The 14,625-nt window shown below is 51.2% G+C and overlaps 2 pseudogenes across 2 annotated transcripts in view; both read left to right on the plus strand.

The window, feature by feature from the left end:
* The window catches only part of LOC308635032 (protein phosphatase 1J-like), a 7,669-nt pseudogene extending 2,220 nt beyond the window's left edge, over positions 1-5,449 (plus strand). The window contains exons 2-11 of the transcript in view: positions 1-115; positions 1,443-1,557; positions 2,084-2,413; positions 2,699-2,770; positions 3,257-3,341; positions 4,221-4,339; positions 4,540-4,603; positions 4,761-4,868; positions 5,012-5,163; positions 5,302-5,449. The exon at positions 1-115 is cut by the window's left edge and continues 265 nt beyond it. The product of the transcript in view is annotated as a protein phosphatase 1J-like (transcript). The remainder of the gene's footprint in view (positions 116-1,442; positions 1,558-2,083; positions 2,414-2,698; positions 2,771-3,256; positions 3,342-4,220; positions 4,340-4,539; positions 4,604-4,760; positions 4,869-5,011; positions 5,164-5,301) is intronic.
* Positions 5,450-7,768: 2,319 nt separating this feature from the next.
* On the plus strand, positions 7,769-14,087 carry LOC308634939 (rho-related GTP-binding protein RhoC-like; annotated as a pseudogene). The gene is made up of 6 exons (XR_014024343.1): positions 7,769-8,023; positions 10,486-10,549; positions 11,067-11,315; positions 12,217-12,337; positions 12,603-12,733; positions 13,581-14,087. The product of XR_014024343.1 is annotated as a rho-related GTP-binding protein RhoC-like (transcript).
* The last annotated feature ends 538 nt before the right edge of the window (positions 14,088-14,625 follow it).

Consider the following 14,625-nt stretch of genomic DNA (forward strand, 5'->3'; position numbering starts at 1 on the left):
CATTTCTGCAGCTGAGTCCCGGGGGGCTGCGACGCGCCGACGACCACGCGGGCTGGGCTGTGCAAAGCCCTCCAGACAGGGGCCGCCGCCTGCCCTGGAGCACTGGCTACACTGAGTGAACGCCCTCCCAGGGCACCCAAACCTGAATGGGACTACCACTTCTCCCCAACTCTGCATCCCCGCTCCAGGGATGCGCCCCCCGTGCGGCGCTCGGAGCCATGAACCCCCATTTCCCGGGACCTTTGCTATCCTCTGGGCTTCGGGCACCACCCGCTCCGGGACCTCTCTTCAATCGGGTGCAGCCTGAATCACCTTCCTCAGGACCTTGTAACTCGTTGATAACCCTCACTCTCTCCCCTCAAAACCCCGTTTTTTCCCAGAGCTGAGGGGAGGGGGGGGCTCTGCCAAGGATGAGTTGGCCAGGTCCTAATCGCGGCTCTGCAGGTTAAAGGCTAAAGGACTGCGGGGTGAGGGCGGTTGTTCAAAAAGGAGCGGAGTTCCTTCTAACCAGGGGATAGGGGTTGGAAAGACTATCAGCAGCTTCCAGCCCTAGAGCCCCACTTCCCTGTCCATCTTACCGTTCCTCTCCCACTCCACACCCAGAAATAGCCCAAAACCAGAAGGCCGCCGGCCTCCCAGGGTGGGGGAGGGGGCAGCCTACTGCAGTGGGAGGGTACCCTTTGGACTGCATTCTCTGGGTAGACCTATTGGTGCAGCAGATAAAGGAAATAGACTCCTTGATCAGGACAGCGGGCGTGCTCCTAGGCTACATGGATTTTTTAATGCATCTACCAGAAAACCTAACCCTGAGGGAGATGGGGACACTGAGATCGCTGAGAAAGGTGGCTGGTGGTCTCATGTCCCCACCACCACCTCTTTTAACTTCCTACAAGGGAGAAGTTTGTGGTTAAGTGGCTCCTTCCCAGTCCAGGTGGGCCTATACTCTTATTCTACTTTCAATTCCTCTTTCAGGATCTGGGCTGAAGCACTTCCTCACTGCCAAACAGGCAGAAACTTTTGCTGGGTAGTTTTAGGGTGAGGGTGGGTGTGCCCATGAGTTTTGGAACTGGGGACAAAGTACTGGGAGAACTGATTGAGGTTGGAGGTGGAATGCAGGGTCTTGGCGAGCAAAGAAGTAAAGCTTCTTACCCTCATCTTGCCTCCTCCAGCAGAACCCCTGAGGGAGCCTCTTTTGCCAAGTAAGGGGGCATCTGAGGCAGGCAGGTGCTACTGTCTTCCTTTCTATGAAGTAGGGCCTGCCACCAATACAGTATTCCTCGTCAGCTCTCCCTGCTCCTTTTCTCTCTGGCCTGGATACCAGGTGGCTGTGACCTTTCTCAGCTTGGCCAGCCCACAGGGGAGGATGTGTATATATCTAAGGTGGGGGTTATTCCAGGACCTGGTCTGGTGTTCAACCTGATGTGGTCACTCTGGCCTGGCAGTGTCATCAACACTGGCAAGAGCCGGCACAATGAGGACCAGGTTTGCTGTGAAGTGGTGTATGTGGAAGGATGGAGGAGTGTTACAGGGGCCCCTAGGGAGCTTAGTCAAAGCCCAGTAAGACCTCACCCCTTCTCTTAGCCTCCAGAGACACAGACACTCATCCTGAGGGATATCAGGCATCTGGTTTTATTTCTGAAACTGGGAAAAACTGCCTCCTAACTCACTAGCTTTCTGTGTTTGCCACAGAACCCTTATATGGCATTGATTCCTGCCATGTCAGATGAATGTTTACTTTTCTGCTTCAAATGTAGGTGTTTGTATATTATGGATAATTTAATTAATTACTGATACTGATTTTTGCATCGTTTATCCTCAGAATTTGGCTTTTTTGAGGGTATCCTTTCTTTTGACACATAGTGTGCCCTGGGTGAATAAGTGAATAAATCTAATTTGCCTGTAATGTCAACCTCTCTAATATTTATTGGATGCCTACAGTCTTGTTCTTTTCCCTATACTATACTATACACACACACACACACACACACACACTCACACATACACACACACACTCACACACACACACACACACACACACACACACACACACAGATTTACTCACCTTCAACTTTTCCCCCACCAGGGATTCTGATTCTATTATTGGGGCCTGTTTGATGGACATGCCAGTGGTGGCGCTGCCAAAATGGCCTCACGGCTCCTGCATCGCCACATCCGGGAGCAACTTAAGGACCTAGTAGAAACACTTCAAGACCACTCACCACCTCCCCTCTGCCTCCCATGCACCTCATGGACCCCAGGTTCCTCTGATTCTACTCACTTGATTGGCCCTCAGTCCTGCTGGTCTTCACAGAAGGAAGTGACCCATGAAAGCCTGGTAGTAGGGGCCATTGAGAATGCCTTACAGCTCATGGCTGGCTAGGCAGACACTCTGGCCAACTCTGGCCAACTTTGTGTGAGAGTCAGGTGGCCTCAGGGACTGACCCTGAGAACCCACAACACTATTTAGAGCCAGAGCAGAGTTTGGTTCTGAGGGGAGGCAGAAGGGATAGTTACCCCCATGTGTTTCACTATTTTTCCAGTTGTGGTTTGGCTGTGCCAGATGATTTCTGCAGATGGGAGTGGGGAGGGTGACTCGGTGTCTGCAAACTCTTCTTTTACTCTCCTCCCTCTTGACCCTTCCTCACTTGGCAGGATGAGTAGATGGCTCAGGAACAGGAGTGTCTTGGCCACCAAGTAGAGGGGGCTGCTGTGCACTGGTTGTGGTGTATCTGCTAGGCAAGGTGTATGTGGCCAATGCAGGTGACAGCAGGTATGAAGGAGAAGGGCTTTAAAAGTGGCTACAAGGGGCCATACTCTCTAGGATTGGGGGATAGAATAGTGAGGTGGTGGGGTTCAAAGTCAAATATTGGACTTGGCATGGTGGCACATGCCTGTAATCCCAGAAACTCAGGAGGCTGAGGCAGGAGGATCACAAGCTCAAGATCAACCTCAGAACTTTAGTGAGACCCTATAATAAATTGGGTCTCAAAATAAAATCAAAACAGCTGGGGATATAGCTCAGTGGTAAAGCTGCCCTGGGTTCAATCCCCAGTACTGTAAAAAAATAAAATATTTAAAGAAACCCTAAAGATTGAAGGAACTTGGAGGACCATAGATATAAAGAAAGGCCTGATATATCCACAAGGAGAGGAAAGATGGAGTCCTGGGTAAGGAATCCTAAGCAGAAGGCCTGGTCCCTCTGTAATTATCCATGAAGGGGGCTGAGGAGAGCCAGGCCTTTTCTGTCTCTGGGCAGGGCCATCATTGTCTGGAATGGTGAAATCATTCCAATGTCCCGGGAGTTTACCCCGGAGACTGAGCGCCAGCGTCTTCAGCTGCTTGTAAGTAGGAACCAAACTTCCTACCCACATCGTTTACTGGTTCTTGTGCCTCTCTGCACTCTTGTCCCTGAGAACATCCCCCCAACCCCTACCCTCTCTCTCTTTCTCCCTCTCTCTCTCTCTCTCTCTCTCTCTCTCTCTCTCTCACACACACACACACACACACACACACACACACACACCACCACCACCACCACCACCACCAAACACAGAACACTCCCTACTGGGAGCTTCTTGGGAAGGCGGCTGTGTGGGCTCTTGAGTGCAGGGCTGAGCCCAGGGGATAATGCTACAGGAAGGAGCCTGAGATGGTTTGCAGCACCCACCGTGGCCCCAGCTGAGGAAGGAAGTAAAATCAGAGGTGGGGGGAGGGAACAGAAAAGGCCCCTGGGCTCTGGAACTGGACTGCCTGGATACTGAATCCTGGTTTGTTGTTCTCTGCTAATTATGTGACCTTTGACAATTCCTTAACCTCTCTGTGCAGTGATAGTTCCTGCCCCATGGGTTGTTTTGAAGAGTAACTGAGTTAATGTGTGTATCAGAATAGTGTGTAGCATGTGGATCTTTACTTAAAGGTCTGCTATAATAAATATCATCTAGCCAGATACAGTGTGGCACACCTGTGATTCCTGCAACTCAGGAGCCCGAGGCAGGAAGAGCATAAGTTCAATGACAGCCTCAAAAAATTAGCAAGGCCCTGTCTCAGAATAAAAATTAAAAAGGGCTGGGGATGTAGCTCAGTGGTAAAGCACCCCTCAGTTTAATCCCCATTACTGCAAAAGAAGAAAAAAATTAACATTATCTATATATTGTACTAGGGTATGTTGTGAGTGTAACACCCCCTGGCCCTTTGCTCTGTCTGGCCATTCTCAACCCCAGGGCTTCCTGAAACCAGAGCTGCTGGGTGGTGAATTCACCCACCTTGAGTTCTCCTGCAGAGCTCAGCCCAAGGAGCTGGGGCAGAGGATGCTCTACCGGGACCAGAACATGACTGGCTGGTAACACTTCCCTCAGAGCTGGGTCATTCCCATGGCAACCCAACCAGTCCCTCACCTGTAGCAAGGTGGAAGCTGAAGGCTGGGCCAGGCTGGGAGTTGGGGGATGGGGCCCTTCTAAGGGGTTTGTGTGTGGGTGTCCAGCTCCTAGAAGAGAGGAGGCTTTGATGCCTAGGTGATGCCTCTACTCCCCCCCTCCCCAGAGCCTACAAAAAGATCCAGTTGGAGGACTTCAGGTTTCCTCTGGTCTGTAGAGAGGGCAAAAAGGTAAAATCCATGGTAGAGGTGGGAGAGGGCAGGAGGACCCACCACAATTTGTCTAGAGAGGTGGAGGTTCTACCTGAGGGTAGGTGTGGGAGGGCTCTGTGGTCTCAGAGAGCTTGGCAGAGGACTAAATAGCTGTCCCCCTCCATGTTTCCCTCAGGCCCGAGTGATGGCCACTATTGGGGTAACCCAGGGATTGGGAGACCACAACCTTAATATCTGCAGAGCCACCCTGCCCATCAAGCCTTTCCTCTCCTGCTTCCCTGAGGTGAGATGTATGGGGGCCTCCTTAACTATACCTTCCCTCCTCTGTGGGTCTCAAGCTGGCTTTCATCCAGGGTCCTTTTATCCCCAAGCTTCCTGTCCAGCAAACCCCACACCTCAATCCTCCCTATACTCTTTCCCCACCAGGTTCAAGTATATGACCTGACACAGTATGAGCACTGCCCAGACGATGTGCTAGTCCTGGGAACAGATGGCCTATGGGATATCACCAATGATTGTGAGGTAGCTGCCAGTGTGAACAGGGTGCTGTCAGCCTAAGAACCCAATGACCCCAGCAGGTAGGGGTTGCATGACATGATGGTAAGGGGATGGCACTGGCAAAGGAAAGGGCAAAGGGAAGCCATGCTTGGGGACCCCATGTGGGCCTCTGTGTCTATCTTCCCTTATACATGAATCTGCACATGTGCTCCTGGCAGGTATACAGCTCTGGCCCATGCTCTGGTCCTGGGGGCACGGGGCACCCCCCAGGACCATGGCTGGCATCTCCCTACCAACAAGCTGGGTTCCGGGGATGACATCTCGGTCTTTGTCATCCCCCTAGGAGGGCCGGGCAGTTACTCCTGAGGGGATCAGCCCATCCCTCCCACCACCACCCAGCCTCTCCATGCTTACCCCTCTCTCAGCCCAAATTCTGCAGTTGTCTCCCTTTAGTGGCAGTTTAACCCCAAAAGGGATATCCACTAGACCCAGAATAAGAGCTCTTGGCAAATAAACCCGATGGATAAAGGTGTGTGTCTTTATTTGCTTTGATTAGAAACTAAAAGTTAAGGAAAAGTTCTGTGCTGTGGTGGAAAGGACATCAGGACAGCCCCCCCCCCCCAAAAAAATGAATTTTTTTCCAGGTTCTTCTTTCTGCCCTCTCCTCTCCTCAATCCACTCACTTGCCCTAAGTGTTCTCAGACACTTCTGTATCTTCATCCATCTGCTGATGTTTCTTCCAAATTGGGCTCTCTTCCCAAATCTTTCCTGAGCTTTAGTTTCATACATACCAATCATCTTCCAAACATTTCCGTGAAAGCCCACTGACACTTCACCTCAACACACCTCAATCCACTATTTTCCCCACAGCATGTTACTTCTCCTACTTCGTCTTCTCAAAGGGCATCAGCTTGGCTGCTCAAATTAGAAATCTTGGAGTTGGTAACCCTTTAATTTCCTCTTCAGCATGCTAATCATCACTAAGTACCATCATGTGCTATATGATGACAATGAGCTGCATTTATGATGGTATACACCATATAGCCTTGGTGTGTGGTAGGCTATGCCTTCTCAGTTTGTGTAAGTACACTCTATGATGTTTACACAACAATAAAATTGCCTAATGATGCATTTTTTATATCCCCATCATTAAATGATGCATGACTGTATTGTTGAATATATACATTTATGCATCCGTGTGTGTGTACCTTTTCCCACATATCTTCACTCCCACTGTCACCTCCTTATTTTTTCATTATATTAGTTTCCTAACTCTAGCAGCTCCTTGCTGTACCTGAGCAAAATTCACAGTCAACTCCTGGACATGGCATATAAGGACCTTCATGGTCTGTCTCTGTTTCCTTCTCCAGCCTCTTCTTCCATCACCATCACTGTCTTCTGGGGAGTTCCCATGACTCTGTAGGCCTGCAGTAGCTTCAATTTGTTATTTAAAATATAGACATCAACCTAATTTGAATACTTCATTTGTTCTTCAGGGCTGGGCATCCCACAGCTAATGCATTCTCTCCACCCCCCAACAGCAAATGCCTCCTGTATGGCCGCCTGCAAGAGTTGTCCATAGGGAATGGCAATTAAGAGCAAGGTCTCTAGAGTCCATTGGTTTGAATTCTAGGGCCAGACCCAACATCAACTCTGTAATCTCTCTGAGCCCCCATTTGTTTTCTCAGTAAAATGGAGATAACACTACTAGGCCATCAGGTTATTGTGAGGACTGAAATAGTTAATGTATATAGAGTCAGGTTCCCTAAGCGTTAGATATCTTGAGATTGTCTGTATTCCTCATTTAAACTATAAATATCTTTAAAGTCTGTAATACTTCTAACATGCATCCATTTGGCAAATATTTCTTAAAAACCAATCATGGGACACACACTGTGCTAGATGAGGGGAAGGGAAGACTGGAGGAGCACGGTAGTCATCAGAAGACAGCACCAGCATTGTAGTCACACAGGACTGACTGTATGAATTCTTGCTATCAGAAATCTCAAACATTTGCTAAGCTGCGTCTTCAAATCTCAGTTTCCTTACAGGCAAAAGGAGATGGGTATACTTCCCCCGAAAGGATTGTGACTAGTATTTAAAAGGTTGAGTTATGTAGTTCCTAGAATATACAAGTCAATAAAATGTTGATAGATTTCCTCCTTTTTTGTCCACCTCCTCAGTCATTTTACAAGAAAGATCTACATGTAGGTAAATACGTTATGTAACACATCAGACGGGGCTAAGCGTCACTAAAGGCACAATAATACAATAGGAGTGGGGACTATATTCCTGGTTGGGGATCCAGAAGCACTTCCAAGAGTACCCTTGGAGAAGTAGGTAGGCATTTGACTCGGAAATTCCAGGCAGTGGAAGGAAGGGAATATGAGGCAGAATGGTGGTCTGGGTCTGCAGGTCCCAGAAGGTCCGCAAGGATTCTAGTGGCAGAGAGTGGTCTTCTGCACACACCACGTCCCACTCCATCGCCCGCGCTGGCACCCGGGTTTCCCAGTCCTGCCTCCCGCGAGCGCCCAGGTGGGGCAGGAGCGGGTGCTGTTTGGCCGCGGGAGGGCAGCAGCGGCCCTTCCTGACGCCACCCTGAGCGCCTCTCAACTTTCTCAACTTTCTCTACGCCCATCTGCCCCTAGGGGCTGGAAGGCGGGGCCGAGGCCTAGTCCTCCGGGGTCCCACCCGCTCCGGTCATCGCCCACTCCTCTGCAGTCCTGGCAGCTCGCAGCGACTCTCCTTCCAGCCTCACACCCAGCCCAGGGCAGGCGCCCCCAATCCTCGCGCAGCAGCGGAGGCGACCCTGGGCCGCCTGGGGCTTGGCCAGAGGCCAGCCGAGCCAAGGACTGAAGGAGGGCGGGGGCGGGGGCCGGCTCCTAGGGTCAGTCTCAGCCTACTGCAACCGCCACGCAACTCGAGGCAACGGAGCGGAAGGTACAGGGGTCCGGGCAGGGGGAGAAGGGCGTCCCAGTTCCCAGGAGAACACTTTCCTCCTCTCCACTCGCTGGGAGCTCAGGCGGGTCCGGCGAGGGGTTTGGGCCCGTTCCCTCCCCTTAGACTAGGCGTCCGGGCTGCGCTGGAGTCCGGCCTGCTCGGCTCCTCCCCGGACTGCAGCCAGGGGCCCCAGGAGCGGCCTGGCAGCGGCTCTCTCCTGCTGAGGCCCTGATCGGAGCCCTTTCCCTTCCCTCCCGGTTTCCCCTAGCCCCCCCCCCCCCCCCCCCCAGGGAACAAGGGAGCGGCCTTGATCTCCCTAGGCGAGGGAACCCAGCCCAGACGCCCTGGCTAGCCCCAGGCTAGACGGCCCAGCGCGGACCTGCGGACCTGGCCTGGGGTGCTGGGGATGGGCTGGGAGTTCTTCCAGGCCCGGAGGGTGGAATGGCGGGAATAAGGGCGCGGTGTGACCCTTGGGGGCTGCCACTGTTCGGCGGAGGTTGAACACTGCCCTCGACAGTCCTTGGAAACTGCTTGGGGCATGGGGTAGGGGAGACCGGGAAGGATCCAGCCCTTGTGTGTTCGTTCCTGCGAGTGTGTGAAGGAATCCACCCTCCACACTCCCCAGCTAGGCTAAAGATTTATTTTAGGGGTGTCGGCTGGGGAGCTCGGGGCACAGAGTTCTCTCAGTTCTGGCTTTAAAGTTGAGGAAGAGGTGTCAACTGAAGAGTGAGTCTTTCCCAAACTTCAGGGGAAGTGAGCCAGGTAGGAGGCCCACTGGATCTTCCGGAAAATCAAGAGAATGAGCCAGGTGTCCCACATATCTTGTCTCAGGGGAGGCGCCAGAAGTTCCAGGCTCCGTTCCAGCTCCACTTCAGTCTCTGCGTGGGGTTTGGTTGCCCCTTTTAGGGTCAGTGGGGCAGTTCCTCTGGGGTTTCCTCTCACAGGGAACTATTGTTCATGCTATCTTGGCCTTGGGCCTTGTGTCCTGGCTTGGCCTGGGCTGCTTGCTCTTCTGGCCCAACCAGAGCCTGCAGGGAAAGTCTTCTGAGCTGGGGGTTCCAGGTCACTTAATTCATGTCCTTGTTCTGAAGTTCTGGCCTCTGCCTCCCACCATCTGGTGCCAGTTGCCTTGCTGGGGGATGGCAGTGGCGCACTCTTGCCTAAGTGACTGGTAGATCAGTAGTGATTGTTCTCTATCCGCACTGCCTGGGTTGGAGTTACCCTGGGTTGGAGTTACCCCAGCCCGTGTTTACACAGCTGCATAAATTGAACTAATGGGAGTAGGTGGGGGAGTTGGAAGAAATCCTAGTGTCAGTCACCTGGGTAGACTTCAATGAACCCCTGTTTGGAAAGGGATGTGCTGGCAGGGCACATCTTCCCTGTCATTTGGGGTATCAGCAAGAGCACCTCTGTGATCCGGAGAGTGGTTCTGATAAATTCTCAGTGACTCATGTCCTCTTCCCCCACATCCCAGTTTTCTGAAGGTGTAAGTGGAGGAGAGGGAGGGGCTGCCTAGCATCCCACTGTTGAAGAGAAACAGCCTGGGGCTGAGTATTCTGCTTCCTAAAAAGCAGACCCAGGCTATATAATGTGAGGTGGTGGAATGCAGGGACTAGAAGAGCTCAGCCCAGCATGACAGGATGTGGGACTGAGGAAAAACTAGGTTTGAGGCAGAGATCAGATTACCTACCATACCCTGTGCTCCCTGCCTAGTTGGTGGAGGGACTTGGTCCTCATTTGTCATTTCTTTGGGGCTCCTCCCAGCCCAAGCTCTAGCTCCCCCCCTCTTCCCAACAGCCTAGATTTCATTTCAGCACCAGAGCCCACCCTCTCTTTCTCCCTGACTGCAGGGCTGGGAATCTAGCTGGGTGGAGTTTGGCTCCCCTCCCTGGGGAAGGAGGAAGTGAGGGTAGCTATGAAGGTGTGATGAACTGCAGGTGTGATGAACTGCTCCTTCATGTGTGTTGGTGATGAGGGACACATGTTAACCTTGGGAAGCTGACTTCTTGCCCTGAGTCACAGGGAGGGGTGGGCAGGGCATAAAAGTGAGCTCGACAGAGGGAGGAAGGGGCTGTTCCAGAGTGGGTGGAGGTGATTCCCTAGTGGATTATTCTGTCCCTCTGCTGTGGTGGATTCGTGACTCCCTACAGTGTAGTCATTGTCCCCTATTGGGGGCTGAGTAACCTAATGTTGCCACCAGGACCAGGAGGAAGAGGGGAGGAAGGCAGGCTGTCTGAATGTGCGCTGTGGGCACTGCCTGGCCTGGGCCTCCTTTGTGTGACCCGGGCTTTGGGGACAAGGTGGGGTGGATCAGAGAAGCTGCTGGCTGCTGCCTCTGTCCTCTGTCTGGGTTTTCCTCCTCCTTTCCACCTCTGAGGTGACATGTAGAAAGGCAGAGACTCTGGAGGCATATAGCCATGCTTTGAGTGCTGTCCTTGACACTCTGATTATCTAACCCTCAGAGAGTTTCCTTGTTGGTCAAAATGGGAAGTGCACCATTCACCTAACAAGCCACCGGAAACTGAGGTAAATAATTTTTGTCAAAATACCCAACAAGGAGTGGGCACCTTGGGGCTTTATAAATATTCCTTCTCTTATGTATCAGCCACCCAGTAAGTGGTTATGCTAGTATCTGGTTTTGTAGAGGGACTCCTTGTTTTTGACTAGGCAGGCGTGGCTCAAGCCAAGGGACAATCTGTTCTAGATTACACTTTAGCAATTATTAAACCTTAAATGTATCAAATCTTGTTACAAATGAAATCTGTCTCATGACTCCAATATGCAAAGCAGATAAAAGCTGGCTTTTCTGGAGTCATTCCTGAACACCTTGCTGAATGTTTCCCCTCAATTGAGTGGATAACGTTGAAAGTCATGTTTTCTGGTTCCCAAGTGGGTTCTTCCACCTCCCACTACTATATTTTAACCCATTGGAGAAGACCTGTCCCTGCCCCAGAAATTAGGAATCTTAAACTCTGTTTCCTACAGGATTGGTGCTTGGCAAGAATGTGCCGAAGCAAGCCCCCTTTTCTGTTTTCTCTTCCAGGTTTGTGAAGAGGTTTTGGAGGCCACAGAGCAGTTTTTGGACTACCAGTTTTTTTCCCCAAACCCCTACTGCCTCTTGTTTGCCAGCCCCAGCCATGGCTGCAATCAGAAAGAAGCTGGTGATTGTGGGGATGGTGCCTGTGGAAAGTCCTGCCTCCTCATTGTCTTCAGCAAGGATCAGTTTCCAGAGGTCTACTTCCCTACTGTCTTTGAGAACTATATTACAGACATTGAGGTGGACAGCAAGCAGGTAAGGCCAAGAGCCCTTTCCTATCCTGCCTTGGAACCCTGTTCTTGGTCACATAGTATGTCCTTCCTTACCACTCACTCACATTTTTGTTTTATTTTCCTGTGGGAACAAGTAAAATTTGAGAAATGAAACTGCACTTTTAGAAAACCTGGATATAGTCACATATGGTGGTACATGCCCATCATGCCAGCTACTCAGGAGGCTGAAGCAGGAAGATTTATCACAAGTTTGAGGTCAGTGTGGGCAACTTATCCAGACCCTATCTAAAATAAAAAGGGCTGGATTGTGGCTTATTGGTAGAGTACTTGCCCAGCATGCATGAGGTTCTGAGTTAATCCCCAGTACCCCAAAGAAAACCTGGATATATCCTCTGGTTCTACCACATACTCGCTGTGTAATCAGGGCCAAGTCCCTTTGCTTCTGGGTTTAAACTCCCCACCACCACAAAATGGTGATGATGGCATGACTTACCCCAAAGGAATGTGAGAATTAAAGTGGCATTCATGATAGCAATTCATTTGAGATCACAAAAATCAAACACATTTTAGTGATTTTTGTGGGAGAGGGGTTACTAGGGGTTGAACCCAGCAGCACTTTACCACTGAACTATATCCCCAGCCCTTTTTACTTTTTTAAACAAATTGAGACAGCATCTTGTTAAGTTCCCCAGGATGGCCTTGAACTTGGTGATTCTTCTGCCTCAGCCTCCCACATTGCTGGTTTATAGGTATGCAGCAGTACACCCAGTTTACATCTTAGAACTTTAAAGAAAAACTCAATTGAGTTTGTTATGACTGTGATTAATATGGTGCCTTGCACACAGTAGGACTAGTGGTTTGAGAGGATCTCTGGGTAGTAGGTTGGGGCCCTTGGGGTCAGCTATGTATTGCCCATTTGTCAGGTGGAGCTGGCTTTGTGGGACACAGCAGGGCAAGAAGACTATAAATGTCTTCGGCCTCTCTCCTATCTGGACACAGATGTCATCCTCATGTGCTTCTCCATTGACAGCCCCGACAGCCTGGGTGAGGACTTTGGAGAGAGAGGGTGGAGACGCTTTGGAGTCAGCCATCTTCAGAGGCTGTGGGGATGGAGTCACAAGGGCCACACAGGCTCTGCTGGCTCCTTTGTTGTGGCATCTCCGGTGTTTGGAAGGGCTTGGGGGAGGATATGCTACAAGGGACGGGGTTTTGAGGTATGAAGGAGACCATCAGCCTTAGACTGCTATGGGAAGGAAGACCAGTGCTCACATGCTTAAACTGAGGTACCTATTGGGACATGTCTGTGCAGAAAACATTCCTGAGAAGTGGACCCTGGAGGTGAAGCACTTCTGCCCCAATGCACTCATCATCCTAGTGGGGAATAAGAAGGACTTGAGGCAAGATGAGCATACCAGGAGAGAGCTGTCCAAGATGAAGCAGGTGGGTGGGGCTGCCTGATGGGGAACCCTGGGGAGGAAGGTGCCCTCTGAGGGGTTGCAGTCTGGGGCAGAAAGGAGCTCTCTCTTCAGCCAACTGTCCTGTGTTAAGCAGTCAGAGTGATATCTACCTCCTCCTCTCCCATGTGTGTGCCCTGCTAAGAACCAGAAGGAACCTCAGTATCAAATCAGATGATCATAGAATGAAGTGGGTGACTTGTCCAAGGTCACTTGGCATTTTAATTTATTCCAGTTTATTATTCTGTCTTTGGAATTGGGGCTACTAAAATGAATAAGGAAGTCCTTGTCCACGGGGAGACAGCTTATGTTTCACTTAGGGTATGCAGACTGTGCCATCAGTGTACCTGGGGAGGAAGGGCATCATCAATGGAAAGGCTTAGGGGGTGAGGGAGCTGACTTATTCAGGGTCTCACTAAGCGGCCCACTGACCAGAGGAAGAGTTCATTATAGGAAGCTGCCAGGGTATGGAATAGAGACTATCTTGAGAGGATAATTATATAAGGCAAGGTTTTAAACTGAGGACAGCAGGCAGAGGATGGGTTGGGGGGATGATGGAGAAAGTAGTCATTTAGGAGGTAGCCAACACACATTCAGGCAAAACATATGTGGACCATAGGGTCTGCGACTAGGTGGGAGAGGAGGGGCTAGTCTGGGGACAACTTTGAATGTAAACATGAGGTTTAGATCCCTGCCTGGGGCAGCTGGGGCCTGGATGCTTTGTGGGCTCAAGGCTGGAGGAGGTATTTGTTATAGTTACTATACTTATGGGTGATTTGGTGAGAGGTGCACCTAACCAACAGCTTCCTCTGCCTTATCTTCTGTCTTCTCAGGAACCTGTCCGATCTGAAGAAGGCCGGGATATGGCAAATCATATCAGTGCCTTGAGTGCTCTGCCAAAACCTATGAGGGATTGCGGGAGGTTTTGGAGATGGCCACTCAAGCTGGCCTCCAGGTCCACAAGAATAAGCGCCAGAGGGGCTGTCCCATTCTCTGAGATCCCCGTGGCTCCTGATGCCCTTTTCCTTCACAGGGGTTTAGGGATCACCCACCTGCCCTTGAGCTCCACCCTTAGGACTCCATGCTGAAGGCTCCTTTTTCCAGTTCCCTCATGCCCAGGATTGCATCGTTTCCCTAGCCCCCAGAGTGGTGGCAGGCCTGCCCTCCCTCCCTGTCCTCTGGGAGCTGGGCCTGTGGCCTGCCCTTCTTGAGCAGTCCCTCTCCCTGCTGCCTTGGTCCAGGGGTAGGGCTCTTTCTCCTTTTGGCCCTCCCCAGAGGATGGTCACAGACTAGCACTTTATATACTTCTGGCTCAGAGGAGCATTTCTAGGGCAGGTAGATTGGGGGTTTTACTTTGGGCAGGGGCCTTGTCTCTGACTGCAATTGGTGGGGGGCATGAATAAAGGCCACAGGTTCCAACACGTGTGTGGTAGCTTCCTATTTCCTTTGTCTGATTCCTATCTTGGCTACAAGCCCAGAGTCCCATCTCTCTCTTCATTTCCAAGTTGCTTGCCAGACTGGCCCCCTGTTGGCAAAGGCAGGACTAGGGTGGAAAGGTGGAGTCTTAGAGCAGAGATGAGGTCATGCCTGGCTTAGCCTGGGAGGCGGGTGAGGGGCATGGTCTCCAGCCTGGACTAAACTTAGAAACCAGTGGATGGCTTCCCACTGAGTTTCCTCCCCTGGACATGGAGGCTGTGAGGAGATGTGGCCCTGGACAGGGTGTGACAGTCTCACCCTCTTGCAGGTCAGCTTGGGGACACAGGAAGCTGGGGCCAAATGAGGAGACATGATCAAGAGGCTTTTGCATAGAACAAGATTTTTTGTTTTCAGAGTTTTTCTTCCTTCCCCTTCCAACATAACAATGCTAACAAGCAGCTT

The sequence above is a fragment of the Spermophilus citellus genome (genome assembly GCF_964194105.1).
Source record: "Spermophilus citellus genome assembly, chromosome: 16".
Classification (NCBI taxonomy): Eukaryota; Metazoa; Chordata; class Mammalia; order Rodentia; family Sciuridae; genus Spermophilus; species Spermophilus citellus.